Below are 20,551 nucleotides of genomic sequence, written 5' to 3'. Positions count from 1 at the left end.
TCTAATTTTCTCTACTTATCCTATGGATTATTGAAGGAGGGGTATTGAAATCTCTAGCTATAATTGAAGACTTGTCTACTTTGCATTTGTTAGTTTTCACTCATGCATTTTATTCTATTTTTTTAAATTTATTTATGTATTTATTTTGAAAAAAAGAGAGTCCGGGAAAGCAGAGAGAGAGGGAGAGAAAGAGAATCCCAAGCAGGCTCTGCACTGTCAGCACAGAGCTGACAGGGCTCAAACTCATTAACCAGTAGGTTATGTCCTGAGCTGAAATCAGGAGTTGGATGCCTCTTCACTTCATGTATTTTTGTTAGTAGGGGCATAATACTTAAGATTTTTATGCCCTCTTAATGAACTGGCTCTTTCACCACTAGAAAAGGACATTTTGTATCCCTGGTAATACTCTTTACTCTAAAATCTACTTTGTCTGATAGAAACATAGCCACTTCAGCTTTGATTGGTATTAACATGGTAAATTTTTCCCATTTTTTAGAAAATGTTTATTCATTTTTGAGAGAGAGAGAGAGAGAGAGAAAAAACAAGAGTGTGAGTGAGGGAGGGCCAGTGAGAGAAGGGGACAGAGGATCTGAAGCAGGCTCTGTGCTGATAGTAGCAAGCCCAATGCAAAGCTCAAATCCATGAACCATGAGATCATGACCTGAGCTGCAGTCAGACACTTAACTGACTCAGGCACCCCTACAATTTATGCCTTTCAATTGAAGTGTTTAGACTATTTACATGTAATATAAAGCTAGCTTTAAGCCTATCATCCTGTTTTTTATTTTCTATTTGTCTCATCTGTTCTTTATTCTTTTCCCTCTACTTTTCTTCCTTTTCTATTGAGTACTTTTTACAATTTAATTTTATCTCCTTACATGGTTTATTGACTCTTCATTTTCTTATTTTAGTGTTTGCTTTTGGGGGTTGTACTATATGTCATTAATATAGCATGATATGCTTTCAAGTAAAATATCACTTTACATAGAGAACCATATAATAGTGTATTTCCAATTCTTCCCATTAGGCCTTTATACTATGTTTCATGCATCCTACTTATACATATGTTATAAAAATCACAATTAATTGTTATTTTTGTTTAAACAATTATCATTTTTGTACCAGCTTTATTGAGATATAATTCACATACTATATAATTCACCCTTTGAAAGTGTACAATTCAGTGGTTTTTAGTATATTCACAAGATTGTGCAACCATTACCACTATATAATGCCAGAATATTTTAATCATCCCAAAAGGAAACCCCTTTTAACCTGTATCTCCCAAATACCCCATTCTTCCAGCTATTTCTTTTCTGTCTCTATAGATTTGCCTTTTCTGGACATTTCATATAAATGGAATCATACAATATGTCATTTTTTATGATTGGCTTCTTTCACCTAGCATACTTTCAAGGTTCATTCATGTTGTCATATGTATCAATATTTTATTCCTTATAATTGCTGAATAATATTCCATTATGTAAATATATTACTTTTTAAATCCTTTCATCAGTTGATGGACGTTTAGGTTATTTCCACTTTGGAACTGTTAATGAATAATGTTGTATGAACGCTCTGAAAATAAATAAAGAAACCTTATTTATTTATTTATTTATTTATTTATTTAGGAGGAGGGGCAGAGGGAGAAGGAAAGAGAGAATCTTAAGCAGACTCCATGTCTAGCACAGAGCCTGACATGGGGGCTCAATCTCATAACCATGAGATCATGACCTGAGCCAAAATCAAGAGTTGGACTCTAAAATGACTAAGCCACCCAGGTGCCCCAAGGAAACCTTATTTAAACTGGAGTCAGGAGCTCTCATGCACTACCTCTCAAGCACTATCACTCACTGTTAGAAGCATATCTCACATTCCCCGACAGGAAGAAGCTTACTCTACATACTCTATCAAGAAGAAGAAAGAATTTCTCCTTGCCTAGCAACAGCCCAACCAATGAGAAACCACCACATTCAGCCAATGAGAAGCTGTCACAGCCCCTCGCAGCTTCTTTTTTTTCCCTTGTAAAAGCAAGCCCCTCTTCTCTGTTCTCTGAACTTGCCCATGGTTCACCATAGTTGACTTGTCCCAAATTGCAATTCTTTTCTATTCCCAAATAAACTAATTTTACTGGTAAAATATCTGGCTCTTTTATTATTTATTATTTTTTATTTCTTTTTGAGAGAGAGAGAGAGAGAGTATGAGCAGGGGAGGAGAAGAGAGAGAGGGAGACACAGAATCTAAGGCAGGCTCCAGGCTCTGAGCTGTCAGCACAGTTTGCTCTTTTTTTAAAGTTAACCATACTCATGTACATGTTTTTGTGTGGACATGTGTTTTCATTTCATTTGGGTGTCTACCTATGAGTAGAATTACTGAGTCATAGGGTAACTTTATATTTAACCCTTTATGGAACTGCCAGCCTACTTTCCAGAGCAGCTGCACCATTTTACATTCCCATCAGCAATTATAAGGGTTACAATTTCTCCACATCCTCATCAATACATGTGACTATTTGTCTTTTAGACTATAGCCTTCCTGGTGGTATTTCATCATGGTTTTGATTTGCATTTCCCTGATGACTAATGACCAATCAATTATCTTTTATAGAGCTATTTTAAATATATATTCAAATCATATATATTTACCCATGTAGTTATTACTTTCAATATTCTCAGTCTTTTTTGTAGATCTCTATTTCCATCTAGTATAATTTGCTTCTGCCTGATGGACTTTCTTTACTACTGCTTGTACTGTGAATTTCTAGGTGATAAATTCATTCAGCATTTGTATGTCTGTAAAGTCTTTATTTTCCCTTCATTTTCTGAATGGCATTTTTTGGGGTATAAAATCTTGTATTGACAGGGTTTTCTCCAGTCCTTTTAAGATGTTGCTCCACTGTTTGTGCTTTGCTTCTGTGTGTGTTTTCTGATGAGAAACTTGCTGTCATTATCTTTGCTCCTCTGAGTGTAACATGACCTTTTTATGCTAAGCTGGTTTTAAGATTTTCCCAGAAATCTTATTAGGCTGTGCCTTGGTGTAGTTTTCTTCCTCTTCCTCCTCCTCCTCCATCCTCCTCCTCCCTCTGCCCTTTTCCTCCTTCTTTTTTGGTTAGGGTCATTATGCTTCACATAGTTTTAATGAGATTTGAAAAACTGGGGACCATTTTTATTCAAATACTTTTTTTTAATGTTTATTTATTTTTGAGACAGAGAGAGACAGAGCATGAACGGGGGAGGGTCAGGAGAGAGGGAGACACAGAATCTGAAGCAGGCTCCAGGCTCTGAGCTGTCAGCACAGAGCCCGATGCGGGGCTCGAACTCACGGACTGTGAGAACATGACCCAAGCCAAAGTCGGACACTTAACCGACTGAGCCACCCAGGCGCCTCTCAAGTAATTTTTCTTTGCCCACTTCCTTTTCAGAACTCTAATTCCCCCTATATTAGGTAGGCCACTTAAAGATGCCCCTTAGTATATAGATGCTCTGTTCAATTTTTAAAAATTATTTTTCCTTTCTTTGCTTCATTTCAGAACTGATAAATGTCTCTTTGTCTTCAAGTTTACTACTCTTTTCTTCTGTAATTAATTATTCTGCCATTAATTCTAATATATTTTTCACTTCAGTCATTACAGTTTTTATCTTTAGAGATTTAACTTGAATCTTTTAATAACTCTCATGTCTCACTTTTTTCTAAGTCTTATTTATTTTGAGAGATTCTCTTTGGGGAGAGAGAATCTGAAGCAGACCCTGTGCTGCCAGCACATAGCCCAATGTGGGGCTTGAATCCACAAAGCCATGAGATTGTAACCTGAGCTGAAACCAAGAGTTGGACGCTTAACCATCTGAGCCACCCAGGTGCCCCTCTACTTACTTTATTAAACATATGTCATGCAGTTATAATAAATGCCCTATACTCCTGTCTACCAATTCTAACAGTTGTATAAGCTCAAGGTTGACTTTTATTGATTCTTCCCCTTAATACAGATCATATTTTCCTGCTTCTATTCATACCTGGTAATTTTTTATTGGATACTAGTTATTATGAATTTTTCTTGTTGGCTGCTGGATATTTTTGAATTGCCATGAATACCATTGGCTGTGTTATGAGATGCAGTTAAATTACTAAGAAACAGTTTGATTCTTTTTCATCTTGTTTTTAAGATTTTTTTAGATGACAGCAAACCAGTCTTCAGTCTAGAGTTAATTATTTCCCACTACTTAGGCAATGTGCTTCTGAGTATTTTATCTAATGTTTTGAAAATTATGAGGATTTCCAGTCTGTGTGGTGGGAATAGGTACTAATCTTGGGCTTGTACAAACTCTAGGTATTGTTCATTTTAATCCTTTTGGTGGTTCGTTGGCCTTGTGTAGTTTTCTCACTCACACACATTGCTGAGTGCTCGGCCAGATTCTTAAAGGGAACCATCTGCTCTTTGGAATTCTCTCTGCACAGCTCTGTCCTCTCCAGTACTCTGTGAACATTAGCTGTCTTGTCCCAGGCCCTCAACTCAGCCTCTTTAACCAGGGGATCCACCAGGTTCTGCCTGGATTCCCTTTCTTTGCACTACAGCCTAGAAATACTCAAAGCAGTAGGTTAGGGCAACTGTAAGGTTTATTGGATTTTTTCCCCATTTCTTAGGGAATAGTGTCCTTTGCTGCTTGATATCCAGGCTCTTGAAAAATTGTCTCATTTATTTTATCCACTTTTTTTGCAGTGTTTTGGTTGTATATGGTAGGAAGCAAACGTGGTGTCTGTTACTCCATCTTAGCCAAAAGTGGAAGCCTCTGTCAGCCCTTTACATTTTCAATTTATTATGATTTCTTTTCTCATTCTAAATAAATGTTCACTTTTCTATTTAATTCTATCTGTAATTTTGCATTATTTTTCTTTTTTTTAATATTTATTTTTTTAGTTTGAGAGAGACAGAGAGCAAGCAGGGGAGGGGTGGAGAGAGAAGGGGACAGAGGATCCAAAGCGGGCTCTGTGCTGAAAACAGAAAGCCCGACGCAAGGCTCAAACTCACAAATCATGAGATCAGGACCTGAGCCGAAGTCAGATGCTTAACCCACTAAGCTCTCCAGGCATGCCTGTATTAAAGAGGGCGTCCACTGTCGTATAATCTCCAGCCCCATACTCAGGCTCTTGAGTTGAACCACGTGGGTTGGAATTCTGGCTCCACCTCCTATTAGCATTGTGACCCTGAGCAGCCTCTCCTTCTCCATTTCTTCATCTATAAAACCAGGATGATAATAGGACCTATTTCATGATGTTGAGCATTAAATGAGTTATTACATGTGAAACACTTAGAAGACAGCCTGAAACCTAGAAACCACTCAATAAACCGTTATTATTTGAGCTTCTTCAATGTATAGGTGGTATTATAAATTATGGAATTACCTATACAGAGTGTTAAGAGTCTGGATAGAGGACACCACCCTCCATAACTGATGAGAGCAGAGGAAGTATAGACCACAAAAGAAACAACATGGCCAGGAAATGGGATAACCAAAAGAATATAATGTCCTAAGAAAACAAAATAGGTAATCTCCCAAAGAAGGGAGAGATTAATATAGTCTATGCCACTCAAGATCAAAATGAGAACTTAAGAATGATCTCTGGATTCGTCATGATTTCTTAGAGACTCCAGGTTATTTATAAAAGTATCAATAAGAGAATTGCATATAGTTAGTGTAAATGGATTCCGAATGGGGCCATGACAGACTTTACAAGTAGACAATCTAAAGTTGCTCTAATGCTATTTTTGAAAATATGTAGGGTGTAAAAAAATAAAACCAATGGAACATCTTGCAGTATCAGTTCCGACTTCTCAGTTGTTTTGTTGGTTTACTTTGCTTTTCTTGCTTTGTGATTCTTGGCCTTGTCCTGTACTGGTAAAGATGACGAATGACAGGTTTCCCACAACAGAGACTAGGCTCCAGGTGCTTCATTCTCTCCATAGCATCATGAGCATCATCTTGGTTGAAAATATAGCCAGAATTGCTAAAAGCATGAGCTCTTGTTCTAAGCCTTATTGGAAGAAGAAACTTTGTTCCATAGCTTTGGATATGAGTGGGCTGATTCCCCATGAGGAGAAATCAGGCTGTTAGACACCACACTCCCGTCCTGCAGAAATGGCTCCCAAGCAGGGCTTTTTCTCTTGAAGTGCACCATCCGGCCCCAGAATTTCTCTCTACCAGGAAAAACCCCTGCCCAACATTTCAGTATCATCCTGGGGAGCGTTTTCAATGGATGAGTGAGCTTCCAACCATTTAATTCCTTAAACAGCAAAACTTCGGCTGTTCCCGGGAGTCTGTGCATTGGTTCAGAAAAAGCCATGCTGCTTCCATTCCCTAAAAATCCACTGGCACAGGACCTCTGAAGCATCCATCATCTGTTAGCACCATGGCTGTGTGTGTAGGGGGGTGGTCCCCTGGAAAGGCAGGGGCTCTTGTCCTGGAGTCTGCATCTCACGGCTCCACCCTCTGCTCTCCAGACAGGCTGGCCTGTGAGATTTTCAGCCACTTCCCTCTGGGCAGCTTCAGGCTTACTTGACCTATTTTCCACAAGCTCAAGACAGAGGGCATAGGAACACGCTGAATCACTCCAGGGTCTGCATTGTGTCCAGTTACAAAGCCCAATGTCAAAGTGAAATACCGCCCTTTTAACAGCCCCATATCTCACAGATTTAATGGTCAATTCTAATTAAAGATAAGCTTATGTTTCTTTATTTCCTTTCCCTAAAGAAAAAGAAAAAAAAAATTCTTTTCTTCTGGGAGACTCTAGATTCCGTATTTATAAACACCATTAGAGGCTATATGTTTTCTTAACGATTGGAAAAGTAAAGATTTCATCTATTCGCCCAATCAAGATAGAATTATTTCTCCTTCTATTGTTAGGAAGTTTTCCCCCTCCCCAATTCCAGCTTAGTGTCCTGGGTCTCTAGGTACATAATAGTCACTCAAGAAATATTCACTGGTTGAAAAAATGAATGGAAGGATGGTTGGATTGAAAACTATCTGTGCACTGTTGTCTCCTAGGACATCCTCCCAACTAGGTAGAGAACCCTCACAGTGCTTCTTGGCAGTTCTTCTTCAGGGACTACAGAAACAAACCAAAATGGAATATCTTGCATCAGGGACAAGACGGAAACGGTCATAAAGGAAATCTAACCTAACCTTACGGGGATTTACAGCTCTTAGAAATCAGCAGAGGGCATCAGCCAATTCTCAAATACCAAGTCTGTTTATGACATCTCAGAACTTCCTTATCCCCCTGACTGATCTATCTTCATCCAAATAACAAAGAAGACCACTAGACCACCAATCAGCTGAAAAAGCCAAATAACTTCTGCATTTACCCTGTAAAATATCCCTTAGTCAGTGAAAAACTTTGCACTCATTTCTCCCATAGCCTTGAGCTTCCTGAGTTAAAAGCCTTGTGATAAGCTCATCTTTCCATTTCATTTTATTCATTGTAGAGTTTGGTTTTTGACAGGACCCACCACTCAAAGGTGGGTCCCGTCAAAGGCCCATTTGGGGTTCATACAATAGAATTTAATAATGAAGACACTTTTATTTACTTCTTTGCTCTGTTTTGCAGAAGAGCTGGGTGAAAACCTGGTCCCCTGAGTCCTGGGCAGAATTTCTCAGTGAATGGTTGGAGAATTGTGTGTTTCCAGCACAGCTCAGCTCAGCTCTGTCAGGCACCTTGGCATCCACTCGGTCCTGGAATGGCTGTGCCTCGCCGGGGTCTGAACAGGAGCTCAAGTGGCTCTTCTGGGGCTCTGAAGCAATTAAGGTTGGGATTTGTTCTTCTTTGTCATGAGGCTGTTGGATTTTATGGTCTTTTTAGAAGCCTTGGTGACTGCTGGCCCCACTCCAGAGGGCATCCTTCCTCAGATGTTCCAGGATGCTGCAGCCCACTGAGAATTTTGCAGACAAGGTCCCGGGCCCACAGAGTCAGAGGCCAGGGGCTCAGTTTAACAGAACCAGGCCAGACTTTACCAGTGCAGCTCAGTGACTATGACTCCTTTACTCCATCCCCTCCAGTCTGTTTCTCCCTTTCCTGGAGCTGAGCCAGGCTTCTGGAGGTGATCTCCCCCTCTCAACAGGACCCTGTAATTAACATTTCTTCTCTCCTCTTTTTCTCTGCTCCAGTTCCATCTGCAGTTGCCTAATCACAGCATTAGCAACTGCAGATCTGATCCCACTCCTGATACGGTCTCCGCAAGGGAGGGCTTTGAGCCAAGAGAAGACAGGCTTGTGGTCATGAGAACCGAAAGGAGCCTCCCCAGGATGAAAAGAGGCCATGTCTGTAACCCACAGTGCTCGGCACGGGAAAAGTGCTCTTACAAGGGTTGCTGGTCTGATGTTAGTTGTGTAGTCTTTTTTTTTTTTCAAGTTTATTTGTTTATTTTGAGAGAGAGGGTGAGGGCGGAAGGGGGCAGAGAGAGAGAGAGAAAGAGAATCCCAAGCAGGCTCTGCAATGTTGATAGTGGGGAAAGCAATGAATGTATGGGGACAAGGGATGGGCCTTCTCTGTACATTCTGCTCAATTTTTCTGTGAACCTAAAAGTGCTCTAAAAAATAAGACCTATTTTGGGGCACCTGGGTGGCTCAGTCGGTTGAGTGTCCGACTTCAGCTCAGGTCATGATCTCGCTGTCAGGGAGTTCAAGCCCCACGTTGGACTCTGTGCTGACAGCTCGGAGCCTGGAGCCTGCTTCAGATTGTGTGTCTCCCTCTCTCTGCCCCTCCCCCACTCATCCTCTCTCTCTCTCTCTCTCTCTCTCTCTCTCTGTCAAAAATAAACGAACATTAAAAAAATAAAACCTATTTTGTTAAACTCCATATACTCACTGCCAACTCCTAAATTTCTTTCTCTCTTTTTTTTTGAAAGAGAGGGGGAGAGCATGAGTGAGTGAGGGGCAGAGAAAGGGAGAGAAAGAGAATCCCATAAGGGGCAGAGAGAGAGAGAGAGAGAGAGAGAGAGGGAGAGAGATAATCCTGAAGCAGGACTTGACCTCACCTGACATGGGGCTTGAACTCATGAACCCTGAGACCATGACCTGAACCGAAGTCAGATGCTTAACCGACTGAGCCACCCAGGCGCCCTCAACTCCCAAATTTCTATCTCTAACCCAGAGCTCACACCTAAATACTTGACTCAGTTAGTTATTCAATGATTTGCTCAACATCTTCATTTGGTTATCTAAAAGGAATGGCACACTTAACATGTCTGAAAACAAATTGTTGATTTTCCTCATTTCAGCAAATAATAATTCTATTAGTACTTAGATCGAATACCCTTGGAGTCACCCTTGACAGGATGGAGACTGGCATGGGGCTTGAATCCATGAACTGTGAGATCATGACCTGAGCCGAAATCAAGAGTTGGATGCTTAACCACCTGGGCCTCCCAGGTGCCCCTTAGTTGTGTAGTCTTAAAGTGACTCCCCATATATTGTCTATTAGTGTCAAGGAAGGGGAAAAAACAACAAGCAATGGAGAAATTGTACAACACCTTGACCAGGTGGTCCAAATTATCATCTGCATGGGACAGATGACATCATGTGGCTCCAGATGTGGTACCTTGGACAGGACACACCTCATCTGGGCAGCATTCTGGCTGAGATTATATAACCAATGTAAACATGAGGAAACACCAAACACATAATGAGAGACGTGCTATAAAACAAAATGGCATGTGATACAGATATTTAAAGTTGGAATAATACTGGAAAGATTACCATTGCCCCTGCACAAAGATGATATACAAATTTGTGAAGAAAAAGAAATGGTGTGGGGCAGACAGGAGATCAACATCATAAAAGACAGATTAAAGGAGGCTAAAGGAACATGACAGTCAAAGGTGGTACCTGACTTTAGACTGGAGCCTGTACTGAAGGGAAATGCTATAAAGGACATTGACAGGTCAGCTAACAAAACTTACATATGGAGGGTAGATTAGATAAAAGCACTTCATCAGGCATTATGGTTATGTAATAGAATACTCCTACTAGAAAATATACACTGAAATATCTAGGAGTAAAGGGCCATGAAGTATACAACTTACTTTTACCCTGTTCAGAAAAGAACTACATTGTGTGTGTGTGTGTGTGTGTGTGTGTGTGTGTGTGTGTATACACACAGATAGATATATAAATAACTGTAGATGTAGATTATATATATAACAATTTTCTCTGAACTATTTAAAATTGTTTTAATGTTTACTTATTTATTTTGAGAGAGAAAAAAAGAACTTGAGCAGGGGAGGGGCAGACAGAGAGGGAGACAGAGACTCCCAGGCAGGCTCCATGCTGCCAGTGCAGAGTCCTGATGAGGGGCTTGAACTCAAAATGTGAGATCATGACCTGAACCGAAATCAAGAGTTGGATGCTTAACCAACTGAGCCACCCAGGTGCCTCTCTGAACTATTTTATATACATGTATATAGAGAGAGTTGGGAAGAAACATGCAAATGTTAAAGCAAGTGGAGTAGAATGAAGAAATATAGAAATGTACCTTTTCTATTTTTGCAACAAACACATACTGATTTTAAACTCCATTGTTTAAGGGACAACTGGGTGGCTCAGTCGGTTAAGCACTGACTTTGGCTCAGGTCACATCTCATGGTTTGTGAGTTTGAGCCCCGCATTGGGCTCTATGCTGACAGCTCAGAGCCTAGAGCCTGCTTTGGATTCTGTGTCTCCTTCTCTTTCTGTCTGTCTGTCTCTCTCTCTCTCTCTCAAAAATAAACATTGAATTCCCTTGTTTGAGCAAAAAAGTAGAGATGCAGCATAACACAGAAATTGAGTGTAGTATGGGGGTCCAGTGGACCTGGGTCTAAATCCTGGCTCTGCCACTACCAGCCGTGACCCCTAGGGTAAGTTACTCTGACCCTGAGTCTCAGTTTTTTCTCTGTGGAGGAACAGTCTGCAAAGTTCTGTTACAAAGATGAAGTGAGGCAGCACCTAGCAAGTGCTCAGTGGAGGGCATGACGTTCAGGTCATGGGCCAGGGCATGGTAAGAGCTCTCCAACCATTAAGTGTTATGATTATGAAGATGCTGCATATCCCCCACTCGGTGATGCTGCCAGCTGCAGTTTCACAGAAGTATAAAGGCTCTGGGGAGTCAGAGGACAGGGGCATCCAGGAGATGCAGTATTGGGGTCATGGCTTGTACTGGAAAAAGAAAGGTTCCTTGGTGGGAGAAAGCCTAATCAAGAAAGCCAGGTAAAGCACACTGTATGTGTTCCAAGGAGCTTCCCCAGACTAACATCATGGTCTGCTCAAACCTTCCTCTACTGTTTAATAAGGACAGGTGCATGTGTGCGTGCACGCGTGCAGACGCGCGCGCGCGCGCGCACACACACACACACACACACACACACACACGCTTTATTTGATCCAAGGGCTGTGTGTCTTGGACAATTTTACCACAAAAGCCTAATCTCTGCTATAAGAATTATCAATCCCTTCACTTAGGTCAAACTTTCTGGCCTCCAACAAATACTTCTAAAAAAATCAAAATGCCTTTAAATAGGGGCACCCGGTGGCTCAGTCAGTTAAACATGGCTCAGGTCATGATCTCGCAGTTCCTGAGTTCAAGCCCCGTGTCAGGCTCTGGGCTGATAGCTCAGAGCCTGGAGTCTGCTTTGGATTCTGTGTCCCCCTCCCTCTCTGCCTCTCCCCTGCTGACTTGTTCTCTCTCTCTCTCTCTCAAAAATAAACATTAAAAATTTTTTTTAAATAATTAAAAAATAAAATGTCTTTAAGTAATTAACTCCCCTCTAAGAAATCCTGAAGGCATGAAGAAACCAGTCTGGGGGGGGGGGGGCGGGGAAGGGAGAAGGAGGGTAATACCCCTCTTTCTGCAGCATTAGACCCAGGTGGCTCACCTACACTGGCTTCAATGTTGGCCTTACTTATCATATATACCCGGTTAGTGGATTCTGTCCTGGAGAGATCTTGTGGTGATAACTAGCCCATCCTGCAAATCTGTTGATAGCCAGCCAATCAGCCAGCTTCCAACACTCCTAACTCAGCACTGCTTCGTTCCTGACCTCTATGGTGGGTTGTGGAAACCACACTCACTTTAATTCATTGAATCCTGGCTCTGCAATGAACTCATCATGTGACTTTGGGAAAGTTATTTACCTTCTCTGAGCATCGGTTCCCTCTTCTATTAAACTTGGGCAATAATATGTACCCCTTAGTATTGATTAGTAAATACCAGCCCCTTTTCGTTCTCTATAGTTGAGTGCCATAACAGGCCCATGAGTTGCTATTTGAAAGGGCACGTTTATAATCAGTCATTTTGTTCATATTTTCATATATTGATCTCAGTTTGAACATTTAGTTAATAAGAAAAGACTTTCGACGCAGCAGGAAATTCTCCAAAGATATTCTTCAATGGGTGGTAGGTTTTACAGTGTCTCTAGGCCTCTGGAATGGATGGCAGTCAATTAGCCTGCCTCTTGCCTGAGAAATCAGACTAATTACTGGTGAGGCTTGGCTAATGGGGTCTTTTGTGAACTCCCTCCCTAAATGAGAAATCTTTAACTTTTCACAAAACCTCAATCTCATTTGTGCTGCTGATTCCTAATATTTCTAAATAAATGCTTGGCCTCTGGGCTTTTGTAGTCAAATAACCCAAATCAAACCAAGCTGCTCTGCCAAGGGAAAAATTTATTTTGCGTAAATCTACTGAAAGAAACTTTTAGAATCAATTTGAAATCACCAAAGGCAAAGACTAGCTGCAGTCCACTCTGAGGCCAGTTTTGTGGATGTGGGCTAAAAGGTGAGTTTACTCCGTTTGGGTTTAAATGACTTGTTGAGATGCCCAAACAGTAAACAGTGGCAGGTTTCAGAGCTCAGAGTATGCAAGAAGCAGGCTTGTCCCCCAACCCCAAGTCGACTGCCACATACAGACAAGCTCAGGGTTCTGTACCTAAGGCAGAAGACACAAAATCCAGGGAAGCCATTATCTGTCCCACATCAACCTAGAAAGGAGGTGAAAGAGTCTGGAAAGGCAAGAGGAGTTTGAGGCAGGAAGTCACTTGAAGACAGCCAAACTTGAAACAGAAATACATGTAAATGCCAAGAGAAGGAGAGGGGTAAGCAATTCAGAGCTTGGCAGGAATCTGGAAAAGATTCCAAAAGTGAAAACGGAGCTGAGGTGTAGCCTACACGGTTGGCTAGAGGGATCTGCTCCAACAGAATCTCCAGTGACCATGGAGGGGATATCTGGAATGGCCTACATGAGTCTTCCCTTCCCACTTCTTCCTCATCAAGGACTTCCACAACAACTCTTGAAATGCAGGATCAAAGTAGAACTTGGGAATGCTGGGTGCCTTTGGATTCCTGTTATTGTATTAAATTACATTGAACTGCCTCCTAGGAGACCCTGAGGTCTTCTTGTATTGGATTTTTACCAGCTCCGTTTGTTCTTCCCAAAAAAATTTGAGAAGACATGGTTGTCCATCGCATAGCTGCTTGGGATATTCTGGGTCCTCAATCTATTCTGACTACGTAATGGGGGAACAAAATCCTTCTTTTGGGTAAAAAATTTCAAGAAGATAAAACAAAGAGGCACAAACATGTTTTCAAGACATAGTTTTTTATTGTAATGGGAATTCCTGTCAAAAGTTAGGATGCAGTGAACCCCTGTTTCATTCCCTCTCCTATACTTCTCCACTTGGCCTGGCATATCCTAACCAAAATCCTCTTTAAAGCCTTCAGCATCTCCATTCTCTAGTCCTATTCTTAGCACATGTATCTCCCCTCTAGGAACAAGCTTAGGCATGGGTCTCAATCAGCACATCCAAAACTACATATGTCTCAAAGGCCCATCTGTAGGCAGAACAAGAAAGCCTCTCATTTCTCAATGACTATGGCTGTCAAGCTGCAGTATGCATATGGACTAGTTAGAGAACTTGTTAAAATGCATATTTTGGGTAACTTCTTCTAGAGTCACTAAGTCTGGGTGCATTTTTGAACAGTCATTCTAGGTAATTCTGATTCAGGTATAAAAAGGACACGTTTGAAAGACTGTTTGAGGGCTACATTAGTATCATAAGTCTTAGAGAACCAGCATCAACTCCAAAGAGGAATAAAGGGTCATTTCCCTCCACTTCTCTAGACCAAAAAGGAATCATCCCCAGGATCTAGACCTCAAGAAAGCCACCTGGTTGAATTGTCCCACTCCAAGATGGTGCTTTGGGAGTCTATGTTACCCATAACAGCGGCTGCCTTCTCCTAAAGATCTTGAGGGGGCAGGATTCCATAGCCTCCCATGCAAAGCCATTCCAGTGTCTAATTGCCCTTCAGTTAAGAAGTTCTTCCTTACATTTAATCAATTCTTTGCAAGTCCTTGCAAGACTCATCAACTCTTGCTCTATTCTCTGTGTAGATGGAAAAAAAACAAGTTATTGTGCAATTTCTATCCATTCATTGAATCACAGAGTATTGGAGACAAAAGGGATTTCAGATATAAACTGGCACTGTGGTTTTATTTGACCTATGATGGTGCTTGTCCAAAGACACACATAGATTCAGGAGATTATTTAGTTTCCAGTGCCTGCAAAACATCTGAGGGAAGCTGTCCAGGAGGTGGTTAACTATACTAGTCTTCCATCCTGTGCACTTTCTATTCTACTGTGTTGCCTTAATTTGGGGGTAGGGATGGGAGCAACCCTTTAGCCTTCTCCAGTTCAGAATATACATATGAACCTCTTCATCATTCCTCCAAAGAGATGTGTTTTCCATCATCGTAATCATTTTAGCTGCTTGTCTTCAGATTTTCCTTTGCTCCAAATAGGGTTGTCAGATATAGCAAATAAAAATTCAGGATGCCTAGTTAAATTTGAATTTCAGATAAACGACTAATATTTTTTAGTAAGTGTCTCCATGCAATATTTGGGACATGCTTATACTAACAACAAAAATTATTATTTATCTGAACTTCAAATTTAACAGGGATTTGTATATTTAATCTGGCAACTGTCATTCCAAACATTCTAGAAGTGTAGCAATTAAAACTAGAGACAGAACTTTCACATCTTCAGCAATTCCTCATACTCACTATGAACACCCCCAGTCTCATGGTCTTTATGTTTGAAGCTCCCTCTGCTAGAATGTTCTGCCCCAAAATATCTGTGTAGCTTGATCCCTTACTTCAGGTCACTTTCAGATTTCTATTTATCAAAGAGGTGTTCCTGACCATCTTACAGAAATCTCACCATTACTTCCAACCTTCTCACTCTGATTTATTTTTCTGTCATCACTTATTAACACCTGGCAAAGCATATGTTCACCTACTTATATAATTTCCATCTCTTCCCTTAAAGTAGAACATAAACTCCATGACAGAAGGCACTTGGCTCTACTCATTGCTATATTCCTATCATGTAGAACAGGGCCTAGCATACAATAGGCCATATATTAGTTACTTAATGCTGCATTAAATGACCCAAAAGTGAGTGACTTAAACAATAATCATTTATATCTCTTACTGTTCCTGTGCTCAGGAATTCAGGAGACTGGGCTAAATGGTTATAGCCAAGAGTTTCTCATGAGGTTGTGATCAGATGTCAGCCAGAGCTACAGACATCTGAGGACTTGTTTGGGGTTAGAGGATCCACTTCCAAGGTGGCTCACTCATGTAGCTAGACAATGATCCTGGCTGTTGGCAGGAGAGCTTTGTTCTCTCCATTCCCCTTCACAGAGCTGTTATGAGGTTGACTTCAAAGTCATACGCTGTCACTTCCTCCATATTCTATTGGTCACATAGGCCAGTACTGACTCCATGTGGGAGGAGACCTATATTAGTTTTCCATTGGTGCATAGCAGATTATCACAAAATCAGCAGCTTAAAATCACACAAATTTATTATCTCATGGTTCTGTAAGTTAAAAGCTTGGGAAGGAATTTCTAGGCTTTCTGCTCAGGATCTCACAAGGCTGAAACCAGAAACATAGATTCACAAACAGAAGGCAAGTACTAAAATTATAAACCTAAATCTCAACACCTTAATAATTACCTTAAATGTAAGTGGTCTAAATACGTATATCAGAATGATTTTTTAAGTGCCCCAATTATACGCTATACCCAAGAAACTTACTTCAAATGTAATGATATAGACAAATTGGAGGCAAAAAGATGGAACAAAATATACTGTGTACGCATTTTCAAAACAGAAAAAAACCTAAGTGGCATTATTAATTATATTATTACAAAGTAGACTTCAGAACAAAGAAAGTGATTAGGCATAAAGAGGGTCATTCTATTATAATACAGTGAGCATTTCACCAAGAAGACATAACAATTCTAAATGTGTACGCACCAAATAGCAGAGCTTCAAACATGAAGAAAAAACTAACAGAACTGAAAGGAGAAATATATGAATCCACAGTTATAGCTGGAGACTTCACACTCCTCACTCAGCTATTGACTGAAACAGTACACAGAAAATCAGCAAGATTATAAAATTGCTGATTTGAATAGTCACCATCAGCCAAATTATCTAATTGGCATTCATAAAATACTTCATCCAACAATAGCAGAATAGGTATTCAAGTGTCCATAGAACATTCACTAAGGTAGACCATATCCTTGGTCATAAAATAAACTTTAACAAATTTAAAAGAATTTAAGTCATATAATATATGTTCTTTGACCATAATGGAATTAAACCGGAAGTCAATAACTGGAAGAAAAACCCAGAAAATCTCCAAACATTAAATGCCTATATTAGAAAGGAAAAAGATCTCAAACCAATTATCTAAGCTTCCACCTTAATAAACTAAACATAAATAAATAACATCAAATAAACCTAAATAAAGCAGAAGGAAGGAAATAATAAAGATCACAGCAGGAATTAATGATATTGAAAGCAGGAAAAAAGAATAGGGAAAATCGACATAACCAAAAGCTAGTTCTTTGGAAATAACGATAAAATTGATAAGCATCTTGTAAGACTGAAAAGAAAAACGATAAAAGACACAAATTCCCAATACTGGGAATGAAAGAGAGGACACCACTGTAGATTCAAAATGCATTAATAGGATAAGTAAACACTATGAACATCTCAATGCTTATAAATGCAAAAATTACATAAAATGAAGTAATTCTCTAAAAACCTCAAACTACCAAAACTCCCCCTAAATGAAATAAGCAACCTAAGTAGTCTTACAACAATTAAACAAATTAAATCCATGGTTAAGGCTATGTGAAAAAGGAATTTCCAGGCCCAGATTGTTTCACTGCTAAATTCCATCTAACATTTAAAGAAGAAATAATACAAGTTCTACATGCCTTTCCAGAAAACAGAAGAGGAGGGAACAACTCCCAACACTATCATACCAAACCTTGACAAAGCGCAAGAAAACTAAAACTATCTCTCATAAACATAGATACAAGTCTTCAATGACATATTAGCTAATCCAATCCAGCATAGATATTAAAAAACAGTACACCCCCACCAAGCGGGGTTTATCCTAGAAACGCAAGGCTGGCTTCAATAATCAAAAGTCAGTCAACGTAATCCACCTTATCAACAATCTGAAGATAGTATCAATTGATGGAGAAAAAGAATTTGACAAAATTTAACATCTATTTATAATTAAAGCTTTCAGCAAACCAGAAAGAAAAAGAAACTTCTATTAAAGGAAATCTACAAAAAACCTAGGACTAGCATCAAACTTACTTAGTAGGTGAAAGACTTAATACCCTCTCCCTCAGATTGAGAACAAGGGAAGGACGTCTGCTGTCACAATTCCTATTCAATACCATACTCCACATCCTAGCTACTGCAACGAGGCAATAAAAAGTAATAAAAGGTATACAAATTAGAAAGGAAAAAACTGCCCCCATTCACAGATGACATGATTGTCCTCAGGGAACATCCCTAGAAAGCTATAAAAAGCTCCTAGAACTAATAAATGAATTTGATAAGATCATAAGATACAAAGCTAACACACAAAAGTGGTTTCTTTATAGTAGTAATGACGTTGGAAACTAAAATTTTTTAAAAACACCACTTACAAAATGAAGTCTCAGGTATAAATCTAATCTTCAGCCTTAGATTGTTTTTCAAAATCCTACTGTACTAGGGCATTTAAAAGTGCTGAACTGAAGTTCAAAAACAGACAAAAGCTATGGTACCAGAAGACAGAAACGTCATGGGGAGGAGAAAGGATGTAGGATTTGGGGTAGAACATAGGGGGACTTCTGATTTCTCTGGTACTATTCCATGTCTTGCCTTGGGTGATGATATGTTTCTTTTGTGATCATTCACTAGAGTAGACAGCTATGAATTGTGTACTTTTCTGTTTTCTGACTGTATGTTCTCCATCAAAATTTTTAAAAATAATAGTGACAAGCATAAAAGGAAAATATAGAGTGCTATCATGTCTTGAAACATTGTAAAACTGCATTTTGAAACTGCATTTGGCATTAACCAACTAAATGTTAGCAGAATGATTTGAGAAATGTTTATTTAATTTAACTTCATATAAAATATTTTTGTTTCATAAAATTTGTATCATCCTCATCCATATTTTCCTCACATTATTACCTATCAATGCCAGTAACTGTTGTTACAATGGCTAACACCAATCATCCTTACAAAACTCAAGGATGCTTTCCTTTGTGGGATAGGTGGTCTTAAGGTCATAGAGTTGGGATAATCCCTCAACTACACAAGGCCCATCTTTCATTTATTTGTTTCCAGCATCCCCAATTCCTCTATTTCCCTCTCTGTCCTCCCCTTATCCCCAGATATAGGTAAGTAGAGAATGTCTTTGTGATTATCCTTGGATGTTACTTTATTCTTTTAAATTATAAATCATAGAAAGTTTTAGTTATTAGGATGAATAAACTCTAGAACTCTGATGTATAGCATGGTGACTATAGCTAATAATACTGTATTATATACTTAAACTTTGTTAAGAGAGTAGATCTGAAACGTTCTCACCACACACACACATATACACATACACACACACACACAAATGATAACTACGTGAGATGAGGAATAGTTAATTAGCTTAATTGTGGTAATCATTTCACAACGTATACATGTATCAAAATATCACACCGTGCACCATAAATATATACAATTTTGTTGATTGTATTTCAATAAAACTGGAAGGATTACAGTTTTCTATGTGTGTAAAATTTTAATTTATATAAATGGCTTATACCATAGATATTTACTCGTTTTTTCCACCTGACACCATGGTTTTGAACAATTATCTCTCATGCTATGTGCACATCTAGCTCATTATTTCTGACTGCTGCAGCATTCATTCAGTGTGTATCTTCTACTTTGCTATCCATCTTTTTCTTCCGTGATGAACAACAGAAAGTACTGCGCACCTCCTATCCATCTCCTGCACAAATGTTTCTCTGGAATATATATTGAGGGTTGGGATAGCTGGATCACCAAGTATGTACATTAATCTTTGCTTGGTACCACCAAAATGCAGCTCTAAATAGTATCTCTTTATGCTTTCAGTTTGTATTTCCCTGTTAGTGAGGTAGAGCATTTCTTTCACAGATATTTGTCATTTAGATTACTGGTTCTGTGAACTGCCTATTCATACCCTGTGCCCATTTTTCTACTAGGTTTCCAAGTACTCTTTACTGATTTAAACAAGTCTTCCCAAAAGTGTAAAGTACAAAGTAAATAATTTGATGTCAAACATTAAACATTTTTCTTCCATGAATAACATTATGGGCACAATGCAAAGTATACACAGATAACCAAATGTGGGAAGATATTTGCAGGATCTAAAGTATCATGGGGGTCTCCATTTTAACTTATTTAAGCCCCCCAATGATCATAGAAGTCAGTGCCCTTATAACTCCCATTTTAGAGATGAGAAAACTGAGGCCAGAGAGGCTAAATAACTCACCTACAATCCAATAGCTAAGTAGAAGATTATCGGATTTTCAAGTCTATGCTCTGGGACGTCTGCTTTTCCTTTCCACAAGTAAGAAGCTTGAAAGTCATCACTCGAACTGAACAGTAAAAAGCTGAACTGACTGAAAAACAGCAAGTCTTCTTGGATAAGAGAGGAGAGGATACAGGGCAAACCACCGCCCCCCAACACTTGAGAGGCAAATACAGGAAGGCGCAACTGACTAAAGCAGAGACTCAGGAGGAGAAAAGCCTGTGGGAACCCTTGAGGGGATAGAAAAGCTGAATTGGAATTGACAAATTGCTGGAGGCTCAGTGTGGACAAGTCTGAGAGTTAAAAACTCCAGGGGGACCTGGTCACCAGGGGCACCCACAATATTATGAGATTTACCTCCAGCAGCTTGATCGTGTTCCCAAAGTAAGTATCAGAGAAAAATCCCTCCTATTTCTGGCAGGAGGAGCAGAAAAGAAACCTTTTGAAATGCATCAGAACACAGTGTTCTTAACAAGGCCTGCCCTAGGGTGACATTAGTTAAGCCAAGCCTAACCAGCTGGGGTTATCAGAGCCTAATTGACCTGAGGAAGAGAAATACCAGCTGTAGCCATTTGTTCCACAAAAGAGAGAGAAAAA

At 39.6% G+C, this 20,551-nt stretch overlaps 1 protein-coding gene and 1 pseudogene across 3 annotated transcripts in view; one reads left to right on the top strand and one right to left on the bottom strand.

The window, feature by feature from the left end:
* Positions 1–20,174, bottom strand: part of MYO3B (myosin IIIB) — a 475,983-nt gene extending 455,809 nt beyond the window's left edge. For all 3 annotated transcript variants that reach the window (XM_045033929.1, XM_045033933.1, XM_045033932.1), the window contains exon 1: positions 19,916–20,174. The gene's annotated coding sequence lies outside the window, so the exon portion shown is untranslated. The remainder of the gene's footprint in view (positions 1–19,915) is intronic.
* LOC111562113 lies at positions 9,702–9,799 on the top strand (annotated as a pseudogene).
* Positions 20,175–20,551: the final 377 nt, after the last annotated feature.

This window comes from Felis catus, chromosome C1 (genome assembly GCF_018350175.1).
Source record: "Felis catus isolate Fca126 chromosome C1, F.catus_Fca126_mat1.0, whole genome shotgun sequence".
Taxonomy (NCBI): Eukaryota; Metazoa; Chordata; class Mammalia; order Carnivora; family Felidae; genus Felis; species Felis catus.
The sequence above is the reverse complement of the archived record's forward strand: the minus strand, read 5'-3'. Positions and strand labels throughout refer to the sequence as shown.